This window comes from Saccopteryx leptura, chromosome 4 (genome assembly GCF_036850995.1).
Source record: "Saccopteryx leptura isolate mSacLep1 chromosome 4, mSacLep1_pri_phased_curated, whole genome shotgun sequence".
Taxonomy (NCBI): Eukaryota; Metazoa; Chordata; class Mammalia; order Chiroptera; family Emballonuridae; genus Saccopteryx; species Saccopteryx leptura.
In genome coordinates this window covers 35,552,736-35,570,180 of record NC_089506.1, presented here as the reverse complement: position 1 = coordinate 35,570,180, position 17,445 = coordinate 35,552,736, and positions in this window count along the sequence as shown.

The window sequence follows — 17,445 nt, the reverse complement described above, 5'->3', positions numbered from 1 at the left end:
CACTGTAGTTTTCCATCTGGGGAGAATAAAGATCTGAAAACAGGAAGGACCAGAACTCAGGGATGCCTGGGTGCTGGTCCCAACGTTCTCAGTGTTTTCCACGCCACCATCCCTGAAGAGATGCTCAGCCCGGAGCTCAATGACTCACCGCCACCCAGCCAGTCACTTCCTTCCTGCTCTCTGGAGGAGGGCTTCCCGCAGGGAGACAAGAAGAATTGTCACTCCAGCCTCCTTGGTACCGTTCCAGAAGCCAGCAAGCGAGTCTTCCGTTTGTGTGTGTGGCCTGTTTTTCCTGCTCTGACTTCCCTTTACACACACATACACACACAGATTACTTTCACATCCATTCAAATAAGCAACTCAAAAAGAAACTGAGAAAAAGAAAAGTCATTAGACTCAAATGGAAATCAAAAAGTGGGTCAAAATGAGAATTAAGATCCATAGCATCATAGTAGTTGTTGTCGTAATTGAGGATTTTTTCTAATTTAGCAGCTATTCTGAACCTGAGGACCAATACCTATTTTAAGTTGTGACTTAAGGATCTCAGAGCTAAAGTTTGGTGGGTTTTGTCGGGTGTTGTGGAGATGGGAAGCCACCCGCACAATTTGTGAACCACTAATCCAATGACAACACCTCTTTGATCAAATTTTTTTCTTACTCCTGTCCAGTCCTCAATGCTGAGTTTAAAAGGCAATTGAGCCTGATCAGGAGGTGACACAATGGATAGAGCATCAGACTGGGACGCGGAGGACCCAGGTTAGAAACCCTGAAGTTGCTGGCTTCAGTGCGGGGTCACCTGGTTTGAGCAAGGCTCATCATCAGCTTGAGCCCAAGGTCGCTGGCTTGAGCAAGGGATCACTCGGTTGGCTGTAGCCCCACAGTCAAGGCACATATGAGAAAGCAATCAATGAACAACTAAGATGCCGCAACGAAGAACTGATGCTTCTCATCTCTCTCCCTTCCTGTCTGTCTGACCCTATCTGTCTCTCTCAATCCCTGTAACACACACACACACACACACACACACACACACACACACACACACACACACGGCCCAGGAGAAAAAACACATGCAGATTCATTTCCTCTTACTTTTAGGTGGGTTTAAGGCAGAGCTGGGAAAAGTAAGTAGAAGTAATTTAGATTCTCAAAATGAGAATTTAAGATTGACATTTTCCTCCCAGCTCTTTTCTCATTTAAGTATATATTAGCATCATTTGTGCCTTAATTTCTCCATGAAATAACTAGAAATATAAACAATAGTATATAATATTTTGAAATTTCTATTCAAAAGGACAGTATTTTGGTTCTTTTTATTTTTTAGCAAGGGAGCATGAGGAGGGACAAACAGGGACAATCAGACAGGAAGGGAGAGAGATGAGAAGCATCAGCTAACTCATAGTTGTGGCACCTTAGTTGTTCATTGATTGCTTTCTCATATGTGCCTTGACTGGGAGCGCTCCAGCTGAGCCAGTGACTCTTTGCTTAAGCCAGCGACCCTGGGCTCAAGACAGCAATGTTTGACTTTAAACCAGCAACCATGGGATTATGTCTATGATCTCACACACAAGCCAACAACCCCGCACTCAAGCCGGCAACTCAGCGCTCAAGCCAGTGTCCTCAGAGTTTCAAACCTGGGTCCTCAGCATCCCAGGTCAATGCTCCATTCACTGCACCACCACCTGGTCAGGCTGGCTTTTTTTTTTTTTTTTTTGAGAGGATCTTACACTTTTGTTTCAGTTTTGTTGTTTTTGTTCTCTAAACTAAATGCCAGCATTTAAACTATATATAAACAGGCACAATTATGTAATTATCAATGTGGGATTCTCTCAGAGATACATTCAGATAATCAAAGGTCTTTTCACTAACAGAATTTTTTGAAGACTCTCAACCATGTTCATAATGCCCTTGGAAGCGTGACTTTTCTCTGAGAGTTTTCAGCACTAATTGGCAAGGTCCTGCTCAACCCGAGCATTGGCAGGATCACCAGCTATATTTAACTTCCTTGTGCTATATTAAAATGCTTAATTTCTGGCTAAGTTACGGGGACACGTTACAAGACCATCTATTCAAAACTCTGAGAGGCCATGTTATTGCTAATCCCAATGCTAACTTTTCTCCCAAATTCCAGGAAATACTGAGACCAGCAAAGATTTCCGAGGTGCAGTATGCAACAGACACCATGGTAGGAGCATTAAGAACACCTGTCTACTGCATTTCTTAGCAATGATCATTGTGAAGAGTGGCCCCAACAGGCTGCTGTGACCCATCAAATCTCTGGTCCATGGTAGAGCTAGGGGCTCAGGACCCATATCCTATCTGCTTTGCTGCCCATAGCTCACGGCCATGCTCAGAGAGGCCCCATACTCACTGTTCTCTATAGTTTTTGCAGAAGACAATGGTTTCCAGGCTACAGATAATACAGATAATCACACTGGAAGTCAATATCACTGTAGGGCAATTTCTCAGGTAGTAGAAAATAACCTGTTCTTGTATGGCTTTTATTCTAAGGCATCTGTGAAATAATGGGGATATAACAAAAATTTATAGGGCCACTATCTTTACTTTGCCCCAAATTTTCTCCTTAATAGATAAAAAGGAGATTGCATTTTTGGTCACACTCACGTCATTAAATCATCTCATTTCCTTCTCTGTTCCGCTAAAGGCAATTTCATAGATTTTTACCAGGATTGGGCAACATTAGCATATATCCTACAAAGCATAGTAAATTTTAAAATTTGATGGAGTAAACAGATACTGAATTTTAAAATATCATTCTTTATTTTTATCCTTCAAAAAAAAATCTGTGCTTACCAGTCTCAGTGTAACTGGAGCCAAAGAGAGTATTCTTCTTGATGACACATTACTGCACTCAAGTACTAATTACGCCAATTACAAGTTTCTCTTCATCATTGCTGATGGCATAATTTGCCTGCAAGTGCTTTGCAAATGTACACACCTGGTGTTTCAGTAACTCAGTCAATGCTTGAATTTACTCAGATTTCTAACGGGGGCAATTAGCATGTGCCACCTGCTGGAAATAAGGACATTGTCCCCAAGTGAGAAGAGAAGCCTGGAAGGTGGCCTCAGAGCAAACAGACCTGGCAAACTTCAGTTCTCAAGTCTCGGCAGACTTGGGGCTGTCAGGACCCTCCCTTTGGGCAGACCACACAGCTCCAAGCAGTGATGGGATTCCAATAATTCAACAGCCGGTTCTTTGCCCTAATGACCCTTTTAAGTATATATAAAAAAAGATATACCGAAAGGTAGTTTATTATTTCATGTACCTAATATTTAAATAAGAGCAATAAAAAAGGTACACAACACTAGATTATGTTATAAGAAAGAGTTTTAAAATATTAATGGAAAAATATTAAATAATACCTGACAAAAACCAATAAAACTTATTTAAGATACTTCCATATTGTTTCTTGATTGGCATCCTCACTTGCAATTTTTTTCAGCTATGGACAGAACGAACATTAATTACTACATGTACTTAGAATACACTGTTGTCCAGATGCATGTTGAAAAGAGTAAGGAATGTAAACTTGTGATTTCCACATTGGGCGGCTGCCCAGGTGCCCACCTTACAGAGAGCCCTGATCACAAGTGCCATTTTTACAACCGGTTTGCCTAACTCAACAAAAAATTAGGTATTGATTCTGCCGAACCAGTGCAAACCGGCTGAATCCCACCACTGGCTCCAAGTAGCCAATAGTCCCCGTCTGCCAGAAACTAAGGAGGGGTTCTCAGGACTGGATTTCAAAACTGGAGCAGTCCTGGGTTCAAAGCAGTCCAAGGCACTTACTTGGGGACCACACTTTGAAGTATCAGGACCATGATCTAAAAGTATCTACCCCAGTGATCCATTTTACTTCTAATATTAATTGTTCAAAACTTTGTACTTTTATTGAAGATTTCCTTCTTTGATATGTAAATATTCAAGGAAGATAACAGAATAAATCTCTAACACCTAATCTAAATTTGTTCACAAGGAATTTTCTTTTATAAAAAGGAACTTCAGCCTGACCTGTGGTGGCGCAGTGGATAAAGCATTAACCTGGAAACACTGAGGTTGCCGGTTCGAAACCCTGGGCTTGCCTGGTCAGGGCACATATGGGAGTTGATGCTTCCTGCTCCTCCCCCCTTCTTTCTCTCTCTCTCTCTCTCTCTCTCTCTCTCTCTCTCCTCTCTATAATGAATAAATAAAATCTAAAAAAAAAAAAAAAAATAGGTAAAAAGGAACTTCAAAAGAGGCAGCCACTTAAACAGGAAAAAAATAACAACTTGAAGAGAACATTGTACGTTCAAGCTAAATCTGAACTTTATATACTTCACTTCTTTGGTCTTAGCTCTAAATTTTATAAAAGGTTATGTTCTTTTCTAATGTCAGAATGTAGAATCATTTCCACAACTTGATTTTATGCACGAAACAGCTTAAGTTTCATTCATTAACTTTTTAACAAAATCTCGATCAGTTACATAACAACCCTCCACAAACCTAGTGGCTTAAAGTAGCCAGCATCATTCTCCTGGTTCTGCGGGTTGGCAGAATGGCTCCTCTGACAGTAGGAGCTGAGGTCCAGGAGGACCTCACTTTCTGGGGTGAGTGGGGCGGTGGTGGCAGGTAGGGCAATGGCAGTGTGTCTCTCATCATTCTCTCACGTGCTCTCAGGCAAGCAAACCAGGTTCCTTTGTGCTGTGGGAAAAGGGTTCCTCACAGCAAGAGTGGAAAATCCCAAGATCTATGCCCTTTTAAAGTGTCTGCTTGTGTCCCAGTGGTGAAACCAAGTCACGTGGCCCAGACAGAGGCAGTATGGAGGGGAATCACAGGCTCAGAGGCATGGCCAAGTCTGTAACAATCTCATTGCCTCTTTTAACAAAAAAAACTTTATTGTTTCTGAATCATCTTTAAAAGTAACTTGTAGAGGGGAGTGTAATAAAGAGAAAAAATATAAGGTGACAGAAAATGATTTGACTTTGGGTGATGGGCACACAACACAATCAATAGTTCAATGCTATAGAAAAGTTTAACTTGAAATCTATGTGCTCTTATTGATCAGTCACCCCATCAAATAAAAAAGTAACTTCTGAGAAACGTGAAAGGCTAACTAGTATAGCACTCACCAAGCATGGTGTGACAAAGCTTCTCAAATTCCAGATCCATGGGAGCCAACAAGCCAGAACTATCCCTGACCTAGCATCCAAGGAAACCAAGACACTTAGTCACCCTGTGTTCACCCTATTGTCTCCGTTTCACAGTGAAGATATTGTGGGTTGGACACATGAAGTGATTGTCCCAGATGTTCCTGTAAGTAAGCAGCCAGGCAAGGTTTGAGCCAGGCAGTCCAATGTCAGACTTATAGCTGCCACACTGCATTGCTTGAACAGCTAAGAGGCACATTTAACATTTGGATAAGTGTTAGGGCCTTCTCACTCCTTCATTTAAACAACGATTCCAAATTACTTTGGTCTGTGTTGGAAAATAAAATTCAAACTTACCTTCAAAGACAAAGATTTGCCATAATTAAGAATAGTCCGAAGAATGTGCTGCTGGTTCTGAAGAAATACAAAAATACTTTGAAGAATAGCATCATCATTGCATAAGCACATCATATTCTAATTAACTATTAGTGGCATGTTAGCAAAAACTGTCATGCTATCTGTCCTTCTTCAAGGCCCATGTCCAATGCTGTGCTTATACTTTGCTTCATTATCACTGACTGTCTATGCTGGCACTGTAGTAGGTACTTAGCGTGCGGCAAGTCATTCGATTCTTCATTAACCCCATGAAATATATGTTTTGGCTGGCATTCTGTTTGTTTATTAATTATGTATGTATGTATGTATGTATGTATGTATGCATGCATGTATGTATTTATTTTGCAGAGTTTAGGCATCTTGCCTAAGGTGACAAAGCCAGTTAGTAGGGAAATTATGGTTTGAACCTATCCCCTTATCCCAAGTTAATGCTTAATCACCACACACAGAGGCTCCTTTGCTTAGGCAAAGGTCCAAGATAGAGCCCAGGCCCTGGTGCACAAGCTCTTTCCACTAGGCTGTGGTAAAAACCATGCTTGGAAGAACCACCCTCATTTGGCTGAATAAGTTCTCATTGGTTAGTTGAAAATCAAAAGACCCATCACTTCCCACTGGGTATTCTTTTGGTGGATGTATGACAGTTTAATGGCCAGCCCTGGTCCCCACCCAAGGAAAGGGTGGAGAAAACAAATCCATGATTCAAAGAACTACACCTAGAAATAGCACGACTCTTCCACTCCCATTTCCCTGGCTGAGAGTTAACCTATGGTCACTGCCAACTGCAAGGAGGAGACACAAGTACATTTAGCCATGTGTCCAAGAAGGAAGAGAGAATTAATTTCGGTGGACAACTTGCAAACTCCACCACAGAGTTTTGTGTAATGTGAATATTCATCTTTTCATAAATTAAGACCAAAGTATTTTTGCTATGAAATATCTGTTCATCTTTATTGCTCATTTTTTATGCATCTGTAGTCTTTGTATTAATTTGTTGGTACTCTTTATTTATTAAAGAAATTAAGCTTTTATCTGTGATATAGGTTGCAAATCTTGACCTCAGTTTGGTTATTATTATTTTTTTAAATACTTTATTTATTGATTTTACAGAGACAGGAGAGAAAGGGGAGCATGGAATGGGAAGTATCAACTCATAGTTGCTTCATGTTAGTTGTTCATTGCTTGCTTGTTGTATGTGCCTTGACCAGGGAAGCCCAGGGTTTCGAACTGGCAACCTTGGCATTCCAGGCCAAAGGTTTATCCACCGCACCACCACAGGCCAGGCGGTTATTTTGTTTTTGAAATACATTCAGATCTTGGGGAGGGGGGTTGAGGCCATATTCTATTTTTATGTAATAAATTTATTTATTTTTATTTTAAATTATTTTCATTAATCTTTCATATTTTGAAATTTTATGTCATAAGAAAGACCTTCCCCTCTATTATTTTAAAAACCAGTCATATTTTATTTTACTACTTTCATAGTTTTATCTTCTCCAGTTAAGTTTCGACTGACCTAGAATTTATTTTGGCATTAGGCGTGACATATGGATTAAAGTTATTTTTCATGTCTATTTAGTTGTCTCAAGATCACATATGGATTAAACCTTTCCCTGATGATTTGAAATGTCATTTGTAGCAATAGATTTCGGAGTGTATTTCTGGACCTTCTATTCCGGAGTGTATTTCTGAGTGTATTCTGGAGTATATTTCTTTTTTTTTTTAGAGAGAGACAGAGCGATTGCTTCTCGGCCTTTTGGCTAAGATCAAGTGTAGAGAGACAGAGCAAGAGTCAGAGAGAGGGATAGATAGGGACAGACAGATAGAAATGGAGAGAGATGAGAAGCATCAATCATTAGTTTTTCATTGTGACACTTCAGTTGTTCATTGATTGCTTTCTCATATGTACCTTGACCGTGGGGCTACAGCAGACCGAGTAACCCCTTGCTCGAGCCAGCAACCTTGGGTCTAAGCTGGTGAGCTTTACTCAAACCAGATGAGCTCGCGCTCAAGCTGCCAACCTTGAGGTCTTGAACCTGGGTCCTCTGCATCCTAGTCTGACGCTCTATCCACTGCGCCACCGCCTGGTCAGGCTAAAGTGTATTTCTGAACCTTCCAATTTGTTCATTGATTTGTTGATTTATCTACCAGCACTACCACCATGACCATGGGTCCTTTTTCTCAGATATTTTTGTAGCTATTTTTGATGATTTATCTTGTTTAATTAAAAAAAAATCCACATCACATAATGATGTCTTTTCTGGATTATTTGCCTGACATGACTTTGCCCATCCTTTCATCCAAATCCCTGTTTTAGGTGTGCTTTCACATAGCATAAAGCTGGGTTTGCCTTGGTGATTCACCCTGGCTTTCATTTTAATAGGTGTGTTGAGCTTATTTATGGACATTCATTGATAGGACTACCACAGCTGCTCTTAGCTTTGTCATCCTATTTCACATTATAGTTTCTAGTTATAATGTCTTCTCCTTAAAAACAAAACATTTTCTGTGTTCTTTCATTTCCTATGTATGTGTTTCTTAGTTTGGAAGGGCAACATTTTTGTTCCAGGAGCTGTTTGGTCATGATTTTTATTCCTTTATGCCACAGTCTTCTGCTTCTTCTGCGATGTATTTTACTTGTTCCTTTCCTTTTGTTTTATACTTTTTATTCTTGCTCTATCTCTGTATAAATCTTGTGCTGGCTTCTTTCTGATTATGACTCATCTTCAAGTGTGGCGAGTCCTCCCTGATTAGCTATTTTTAGGAGGTTCTGTTGGGGGCTGCGGCCCTGCCTTTCTGCCAGAGCTCCCCTCAAAACCAGCCTGGACAGGAGTGATCGCCCCTCCCCCTCCGTGAGCCGTGCAGTGCGCTGCTTCCTGCGGGGGCGTCTTTGCCCATTGGCTCTATCGCTTCTTCTTTTCTATGCCAAACGAGGCCTGATGCCCACACTGTTGTCTTCTGAGGATGTGACACTTGCTTTGAAGGCCTGTGACCGATAGCCTCGTGGGGGTCTTCCTGTCTTCTCGGACCGGTCTGCTCCACTTTTCTCGCTACTGCAGTTGAGACTCACACTATCTCCTGCCTCATTGGAACTACAATGTGTTTCTCTTTCTTCTTCTTTTTTCTTTCTTTATTTTTGTTCCCCAAAAAGAGAAGGGAGGAAATGTCATTTTCTCTCTGCCGTCTCCCAGTGAAGTCTCAAGCGCTCCAGTGCCTCCTAAAATGTTGCTGACAGGTCTGGAGTGGTTTGGCTCCGGAGGCTCACAGGTGACCTGGTCTTTTCCTCCTGGAGCTTTCGGATAGCTCCTCCTGCCGATGCTCTGAGAGTCCCTCTGGCCGGCTCTCCATGTGCTCATTACATCTAACAGCCTCAGCCCTCTGATGGGATTGTCTCATGAGTCACATCTTCTTTCTGCTCTGGGAAATTTTCCTCTGTTATTTCTTAGTGATTACTCACCCTTCCTTTTTTCCTTCTGAAACTCGTAGTGGTCAGACAGTTGACTCCCCAGCTGGTTACCTATGCCTCTTCTCTCCCCTGGTGTTATTTCTCCATCTCTCCACTTTTTTGGAAATATGTTCTAAAGATCCATTTGGCTCCAGCCTCCAACTATCTTGGGACCTTAAGTTCAAAATCATATTTTTAATTTCCTTCTTGGTTCCTGTCAATTTGTAAATAGCATTCTGTTCTTACCTTATGGATATGCAATATTTTCTTGAATCTTTCTAAGGACAATAATTAGACTTTTAATTATTTTCTTTTGTTTTCAATCTTAAAAGTTTTCTCCCTAGGTTGCTGATTTTCTTCTGAAAGGCTAGAGATACCTGGATATCCAAGTATGTTAAGAGTCCATGGCTCATTCTGATGAGCTACTACTGTGGGTTTTCCCTGGGCTTCTCTGAATGGAAAGTTGCAAGTTCTGTGTCCTCAGGTGGGGTTTGTTGGCTGTGCTTTATTTAGGATAGACACATATACCTTGATATACCCCATCCCAAGAGAGAATAAGGGAAATTTTACTCTGGGTCCTCAGATCTATGTAGTCCGACCCATGCTGTTGATTCAAAGTGTTTGCAGAAGCGCCCTCTAGTGTCTGCCTGTTGGGAACCTGTCTGCCTTGGGGGGTGGGGGGCAGTTGCTGGAAGCTTGTTCACAGACAATTACAGCCCAGTTACAGATACATTTCACATCTCAGTGCCTCTCTAGGGTTCCCTCTGCAAGATGAGACCAGCCTCCAGAGTCACCTTCCTCTGCCCTTTCCACCCACCGTCACCTTCCATCCCCTTTTCAACCTCAGAGATTGTTTGGCATCTTATGTCCCATACTCTTTGCCATTGCAGGTCTATTCTTCTGGCTTGTTTTCCTCCCAGCCCAGTGGGGCCTAAGGAGGAAGGAAGCTGTGTGTGCGCTCAGTGCACTCAGCATCCCACACCGTCATATTTGACTCAAGTTAAGGACAGGTGCAGTTGTCCACAGGGCTCGAACTCTTCGAGGTATTCTGTCACTTCAAGACACCCCTTTACAGAGTATTCCCAGGGGCTTTCTTAAAAGATGGAAATGAAATTTAGGCCTATGACTCTTCTGAGAGATCAGGTCACACTTAGAATAGAGGGTAATTAGTGTCTTTAGTCATGCCCTTGCAAATGGTACCCTGTATCAGTTTATCTTTTTAAAAATCAAGTAGAAAAAGACAATAACTAGTGTCTTGCCAAGGCCTTGGGGGCCTGTGTGGGCTGGGCTTCTGAACTCAAGGTTCTTCAGTTTCAGGATAGATCTGCATTTTTCCTGAAGAGGTGCCAGTGGTGCCGAGTGGGTGGGAGACCCACAGAGTCAGGAAAAGGCAAGGAGAGGGGGTGGGGTGGGAATAGGAATGTTTGAGTTTGGCAGTGAGCAAGTAAGATTTGGGAAATCTTCATCAGTGTGGTCTCTAAGGACTAGAGGCCAGAAGCCTGACTGGAAAGAGTCCAGAGAGCAGCAGTTTGTCAGGAAGCTCACACAGTGAGCTCATGGCAACCAGTGAATCGGAGGAAGGAATGAAGGACACCGTAGCCCCCCACCAGCCTGGGCCCTTCCCCCACCTTCTCAGGCCCGATGTGTTAGTGATACTCAGCAATGAAAACCCTTTGTCTGTAATCTCATTATCTTGAGGAAAACAGAAGCTTGTCCTAAACTAAAGACCTGGTCAAATCTTCTAACTTCTATGTTCTTGAAACCATGGTATCTATTATATTATCTACAGAAGAAGGTGAATTACCACCACTGAAACACCTCAGGCCTATTTCATCAAGACATTTCAAACAGAAAGGTCTAATTAGAGGGAAATGTCACTGGACCAAGAATCAGAACACTTGGCTTCCAGTTCTGTCTCCACCTGAGCTGGGACTACCTTGTAAGGTTGAAACAATTATTACTGCTTATTGGGTCTGGGTGTTGTTTTTGACAATAATCACTTCTGTTGTGTGTGTGTGCGTGTGTGTGTGTTTTTTTAATTGGCCATGGTCAGTTAGCTCAGTCGATTAGAATGTCATCCCAAAACACCAAGCTTCCAGGTTCAGTTCTTTATCAGAGCACATATGGAAAGTGACCAATGAATGCAAAACTATGAGGAACAACAAATGAATGCTCCCCCCACCCTTTTTCTCTTGTCTCTTCCCCTTCTATCAATAAATTTTTTATTGATTGATTTTAGACAGAGAGGAAGAAGGAGAGAGAGAGAGAGACATAAATTTTGTTGATCCACTTATTTATGCACTAATTGGTTGATTCTTATGTGTGCCCTGACCAGATTGAACCCAGAACCTTGGTGTATGTGGATAACACTCTAACCAACTAAGCTACCCAGCCAGAGCCAATCACTTCTATTTTTTTTTTTTAATTAAGCAGCCCAAGAATGTCTCTGGCCTAAGGCTAAGATGACTACAGAATGCTTTTCTGACATTTGAAATTCAATTTTTTCCTTAGAGGAATAAGATTTAAGAACTCATTACTATATATTATTGAAATGATATCTAACAGGGAAGAGTGTAAACGGTCTTCAAAGGGAGACTAGGGTCTTATTTTTAAAATAAATGTAACTATTTAAACCAAAATAACTCATAACTATAAACCAATATAATTGAGCTTTTATCTGAGGGACTCACTGTGTTTTCCAGATTTTAACTAAGCAATGGCTATTTGTTATTGAGGCTTAACAGAACACTCTTGTTCAAGAAATTTCAAAGCACTTAAAAATTCTTCAAGTAGCAATATGAACCTAAAGATCTTGCAAATAGTTGTTAGTTTTTCCAGGGGTCAAATAAAATAAAGAAAGCTAGTCAACTAGAGATATGAAGATTTTTCTGTCGAAGAAGCTGGGTCACTTCTCAATATGGGAAGACAACTATTACCGATGCATAAACCCAGGTGGAAACAGGAATTATTTTACCTTATGGTTTTAGATTCTTGATCTCTGTCCACTCAAGACAGAGAGAAATTTATAGAAAGATTCTGGAGTCTGTGATATAAACCCAAAGGAAACAAGACTTTTTGCACATCAAAATTTGTGCCTGGAAAGCCAGCAGGGGCCCATTGGCCTCTTGGTGTTCCTTCTCTGCCCCTCCTTTCATGACTTTCAATCTTCTCTAGTCTGAAGGCTGTTTCTCCTTGCTTTTGTGTCTATTGGGTAGAAGATGGCTCCCTCGTTTCTAAAGATTTTGTGGGTATCTCAGTGCCAGCACAAGCCCAGACAGATGAGCTGAATTCAAATACTAATTCCAGTTTCTAAAGAGATAATTTTACTGATACAATCGACTGGGGTGCAGGTCAAGGATCGGGGTGGGGGCATCGTATGGTAAGAACATGACATTTAGGGGCAGGTCGGGAGAGCTGGCGGTATCTGCAACACCCATTTATATTAAGAATGTAATTGGAAGAGAGCAGAGATGATGAGATCTTGCCACAGATTTGAGGAAGGTGAAAGAACAAAAGTTAAGAAGCCCGTATCCTAATAATCTCAGGACTGGGGAGCTGTGTTTCCCAACCAGATCCTGTCAGCCTCCCTGAGACATAGTTTCTTATTGAAAATATGAGACTGGACTACAACAAACAATCTATGCATGCTACTTGACCATTTTTCTTGCTCCCACATGACCAACCACTTCCACTGATAGAAGTACAGTACTTCTTTTATACTGGGGCAAGGGTGAATTCCAAGTAGCAGTATGGGGAAGGCAGGTGAGAGATGACACTTAGAGGGGACCACCCCGACTAAGAGGGTTCCTCTACGTCTTCTGGGGCAAGGTTGGGTACACTGTTTGAACTCTACCCACCAGATTCTGATCCACAAAGGGACCTTTCCTCCCTACTCCCCACTCCCACTTGTGAATCACTGTTCTGAGGGATGTTCACTCATTGTTTAAGGAGTAGTTAAAATAATTGAAGAAGTTTCACCAATTATTTTAATTAAGGGAGAGGTAGATAGTGGAGGGGTACACACTACAAACACATCAAATACTGAAAGGATGTCATGAGCAGAAGAACACCTGTTTCTTCAATGTGACTTTAATTGGCAGAATTAGAATCAAAAGGTAAAGGTTATGAAAAGGCAAGTTTTAGATCATTTAAATTTTTTTTCTCTGAATTCACGTTGTCCTAAGTTCAATATGCTTCTTCCGGAAGTATGAATTTTCCATCCCAGGGGTTATTTATGTACCAAAAATATGTAAATCAGGGAAGGTCAAAGTAGAGAAGATGAAGCTCCTTCATCATTTAGTCCTGACGTTTAGGGAATATTTTTTTTTCCAAGTGTTTCTCCCTGTGGTCTTATTTGCCTCTAGTAACATGTCTCCGGTATCATGTCCCCGAGTCTCATTTATAACTGCACTGGAGCCAGAAGGTGAGTGACATGCCCAAAGACAGCATCAAGGTAGCAGAGCTGGGATTTGGCCCTATGCCTTGGAGTACTAGCCCAGCGCTTCTGCCACTTGTTTTAGATAGAACAAAAGTTCTTCATTGCCATCAGGGGCGCACTTCTAGCACACAAGGTGCTTCTACACATCCCTACCAATTGAACGGATGCTTTTGAGTGCCAATAAGAAAATAATTTGTTGTTTGGGTTCTTGATCTATCTTTCTCACCAATTTTGGTTAACTCGGCCCAAACTTCCAAAAGTACAGCTTGTGTTAAGTTCTTACACTTTTGGTGATTTCTGTGAATTTCTCATCATCCTCCCTCCCGGGTCCCTCATTTCTGCTGTTGTCCATAAACACTTTCTCCATTTGGTCTTGAGCTAGTGTGCACACACTACAACTTCCCACCAGGAAACCCACTCGCAGTTTGGTTTTCAGAACTTATTAACTTTACTGAGGACTTGGTAGTTGTGAGGACAAATTATACTGCATTCCACACAACTATCTACCAGCTTCCTGACCTACTCCTCATGTCCTCCATCTTCCTTAAACCCACCCACCCTCGTGACCTCTTCACATGTACAGACCCCTCTGAAGGGTGGACAGCCTTTCACTCAAACTGTCTTTCTGACGGATACAGACTCCTCAGGCCAGCCTGTCCTTCCTGTTTGCCTGAAATTAATAATAGTAAATAACGGTCTCTCTTTTATCACACATGAAGGACAACTACTCTGATTTCACCAGTATCCCTCCAAATTAGCCTAGTTACCACACCCGAAGTTTCACAGATTAGACTTTTAAATGATTCTCAACTGGGGGGGGGGGGATTTAGCTCCCAGCTCTCCCCAGGGTACAGCTGGCAACATCTGGAGGCATTTTGGGTGTAACTCTGGGAGGGAGGGGTTGCGGCTGGCGTAGAGATTCGTTTAGCCACAAAGACCCGTTCAGCCCAAAATGTCAATAGCGCCGAGGTTAAGAAACCCTGAATTAGACCATTTGTCTAGTTGCCTTGCTTGAAGTTCTTCCAATTGGGCAATAAGCAATCTTAGTGAAGAGTGTGGGGGCAGGGGGTGCATCACTCTAATCGGACTGCTTTCCACCCGAAGCACCAAGTGGAAATCACTGTCTGTAAAATAATGGGAATCCTGACAGGCAGTTCTGGGGAAGTAAGAGAAGGAGAAGGGTGGAGGAAGAAGTGGCAGGCGTGAGGCATTTTGAGATGGGGCAGACCGAGGAAATACAGCAACCAGCTCTGCCAGAGAGAAGGCTCCACAGCCATCAAGCTGGACCTAGGTGAAAGCTCCTGTTAACAGCCTCCTCCTGATCACTTGGAAACATGCCAGGAGAGCAGCAACCCTCAGTCATGAGTCACAGATGAGACACAAAACCATGCAGCGATGCCTGGCCCAGAATTGCTATCTCACTAGGAGGCACTTCATTACCGTTCAGGTGCAAATCATACCCGGTGCGCGTGTCGTTTTCTTTCTAAATTGGAGGAGAGGGTGTAGTTTGTTTTTCAGCTTCATTTTCTTCTTTTCCTTGAAGGGACGGCTATGTTGCCAAAAATACTCATGAACTGCTTTTTTGTTTTTATGATGGAGAAAATGGTTTATTTATTTTACAGTTACATCCGCACAAAATGGAAACAAGGGACAGCGGGGTTGAGAGCCTGGACCCTGTTCCCTGCCTGGGTTCCTAAAGCGCTCATGGGCAGGGCATCGCGAGCGTCTCCCGGACACGGGCGCGCCCCTCCCCCCAGGGCTCAGAACGCACACACATCCTGTTTGGCTTGTGCCCCCTGCAGAGCCCACACTTCAAGAGCTATGGAGACAGTGTCCGCAGCCACAGCAGTGTCCAATCCAAGGCGGCTCCCAGCAGCCCTCCTGGCAGGCAGGGCCTGTGGGTTCTCCTCCAGGGACTGGCTGCTCTGCAGCCTCCCCTGTCCCAGCCAGCACCCGCTTCCCTGCCCCTCGCCCGCAGGGAGCCTCCCTTCCGTGCTGATGGCTTGAGCTTCACCAAAGGCCAGGCTTGAAGACCAATAACTAGTGACAAAATATAGCTGCTTTAAAATAGCACAAAAGCTCTGAAGGTCTCACTACCTTCTATAGCCAGATTCAAAAATAAGTTGGGGTGGAGACCCTGGGAAAGAGCTCCCCACCCCTGAGTGTTCTGTGATCATGGAGCGACTCGTGCCCTTGCTTCCTCCATACCGGGAGCCGGGGAGCTTTTGGCAAGACTGCCGGAGGGGTCGGCTTTGCCCCCTTTCCTGGTAAAAGCAGACTGAAAATTCAAATCAGCTCTCCACTCAGGCTGGCTTGGAAGAGGAGGAAGGAAAAAGATGGAATAGTGCCCTTAGGATCCTTTCTGATGTTTTCCCAGGAATACTTAGTGTCCCTGAAACGGTCACAGAGTTTAGTGCCTTCCTGATACATGGCCTCTCTCTGCAGATGCCCTAAGACAGTCAGATGCCATGAAAACAGTGTGGGCTGGTGAGCAAAGGCACATTCACTGACCACATGACCTGAAAGCGTGAGGACCCAGGAATGCACTGTTTAGACCTCAGAGGCCAAGTAGATTCTTGTTTGCTTTACAAGAGACTGTCTAGGGAAGGGGTGAATGGAGTGTTGGGGAGTGTGGTATTTGTTAGTTGAATTCTCAAAACTCACTGGATAAGGGAAATGGTGTCAGGGAGAAGGGGGTGGGCCATAAATGGTGTGATCAAGGCTTAATTCACACATCAAATAGACTTTTTTAAAAATTAACCACACAAATATGATAAAACCCATTTTCAAAATTACACATTTTTTCATTCCCACCTATAACTAACTTTTCCAGGATGTCTTCTAGATGTCTGTGAACACTCCTGATTCTTACATATTGTAAGAGAAACAATTTGGTATTTGCTTTATTGGGTTAACAATCTTTCCAACTGTAACAGTAGCGACTGCACAATGTCCATTGTGTGGATATGCACAGATGTCGCACAGCGCACACTGCAGGTGCAGCTCTCCACCGGCACTAAATAAATGACACCAAAGTTCATTGTTTGTGTACATAGCTTTTCCTCTCTTGTGGATTAATTGCCTAAAAACATCCCAGAGTAGGGTTAATAAACCTCAGTGAATCTTTTCAGGACTAACATTCTTGAGAAGCAATTGTAAAATTAAGGTTACAGTTAACATCACTGTTACTAATTACTGGCAACTAGAATGCTTTATGTTCAACACCCAACAAATATGTCCAATTTATATTAAAAAGCATCTCTTGAAAGTCAAAGATATCCCTGTCATGTTTTGACCTTAAAACTGCATTGGTTCATTTCCAAATATATGGGATTCCGAGTTATCTTTGTTGTTAATTCCCAGCTCAGTTCCACTGCCAACAGTATCCACTGCCATCCTTTGAAAGGTGAAACTTTTTTGTGTATGTGTGACAAAGACAGAAAGAGAGTCAGAGAGAGGGACAGATAGGGGCAGACAGACAAGAAGGGAGAGAGGTGAGAAGCATCAATTCTTCGTTTTGGCACCTTAGTTGTTCATTGATTGCTTTCTCATATGTGCCTTGACTGGAGGGAGGGGGGCTGCAGTAGAGCAAGGGACCCCTCGCTCAAGCTGGCGATCTTTGGGCTCAAACCAGCAACCATGGGCTTCAGGCCAGCGACCATGGGGTTATGTCTATGATCCCACACTCAAGCCAGTAACCCCCTGCTCAAGCTGGATGAGCCCACAATCAAGCCAGCAACCTCAGGGTTTCGAATTTCAGTCCTTGGCATCCCAATCCGATGCTCTATCCATTGCGCCACCACCTGGTCGAGCAAAACGTGAAACTTTTTTACAACTCAGCACATGAACATTTTTGTGATTTCCTGTACATGAAAGTATTTCTAATTTCGTCTTTTTTTTTCCTCCTTAAAAACAGTGAGGGTAGTTGTCTGTATCTTGTGATTTCAGTATCTGTGATCTCTGGAACTCTGTTCCAAGGTTTCTGCTGGTTCTAGTCGTGGTGGATGTCCATGCCATGGAG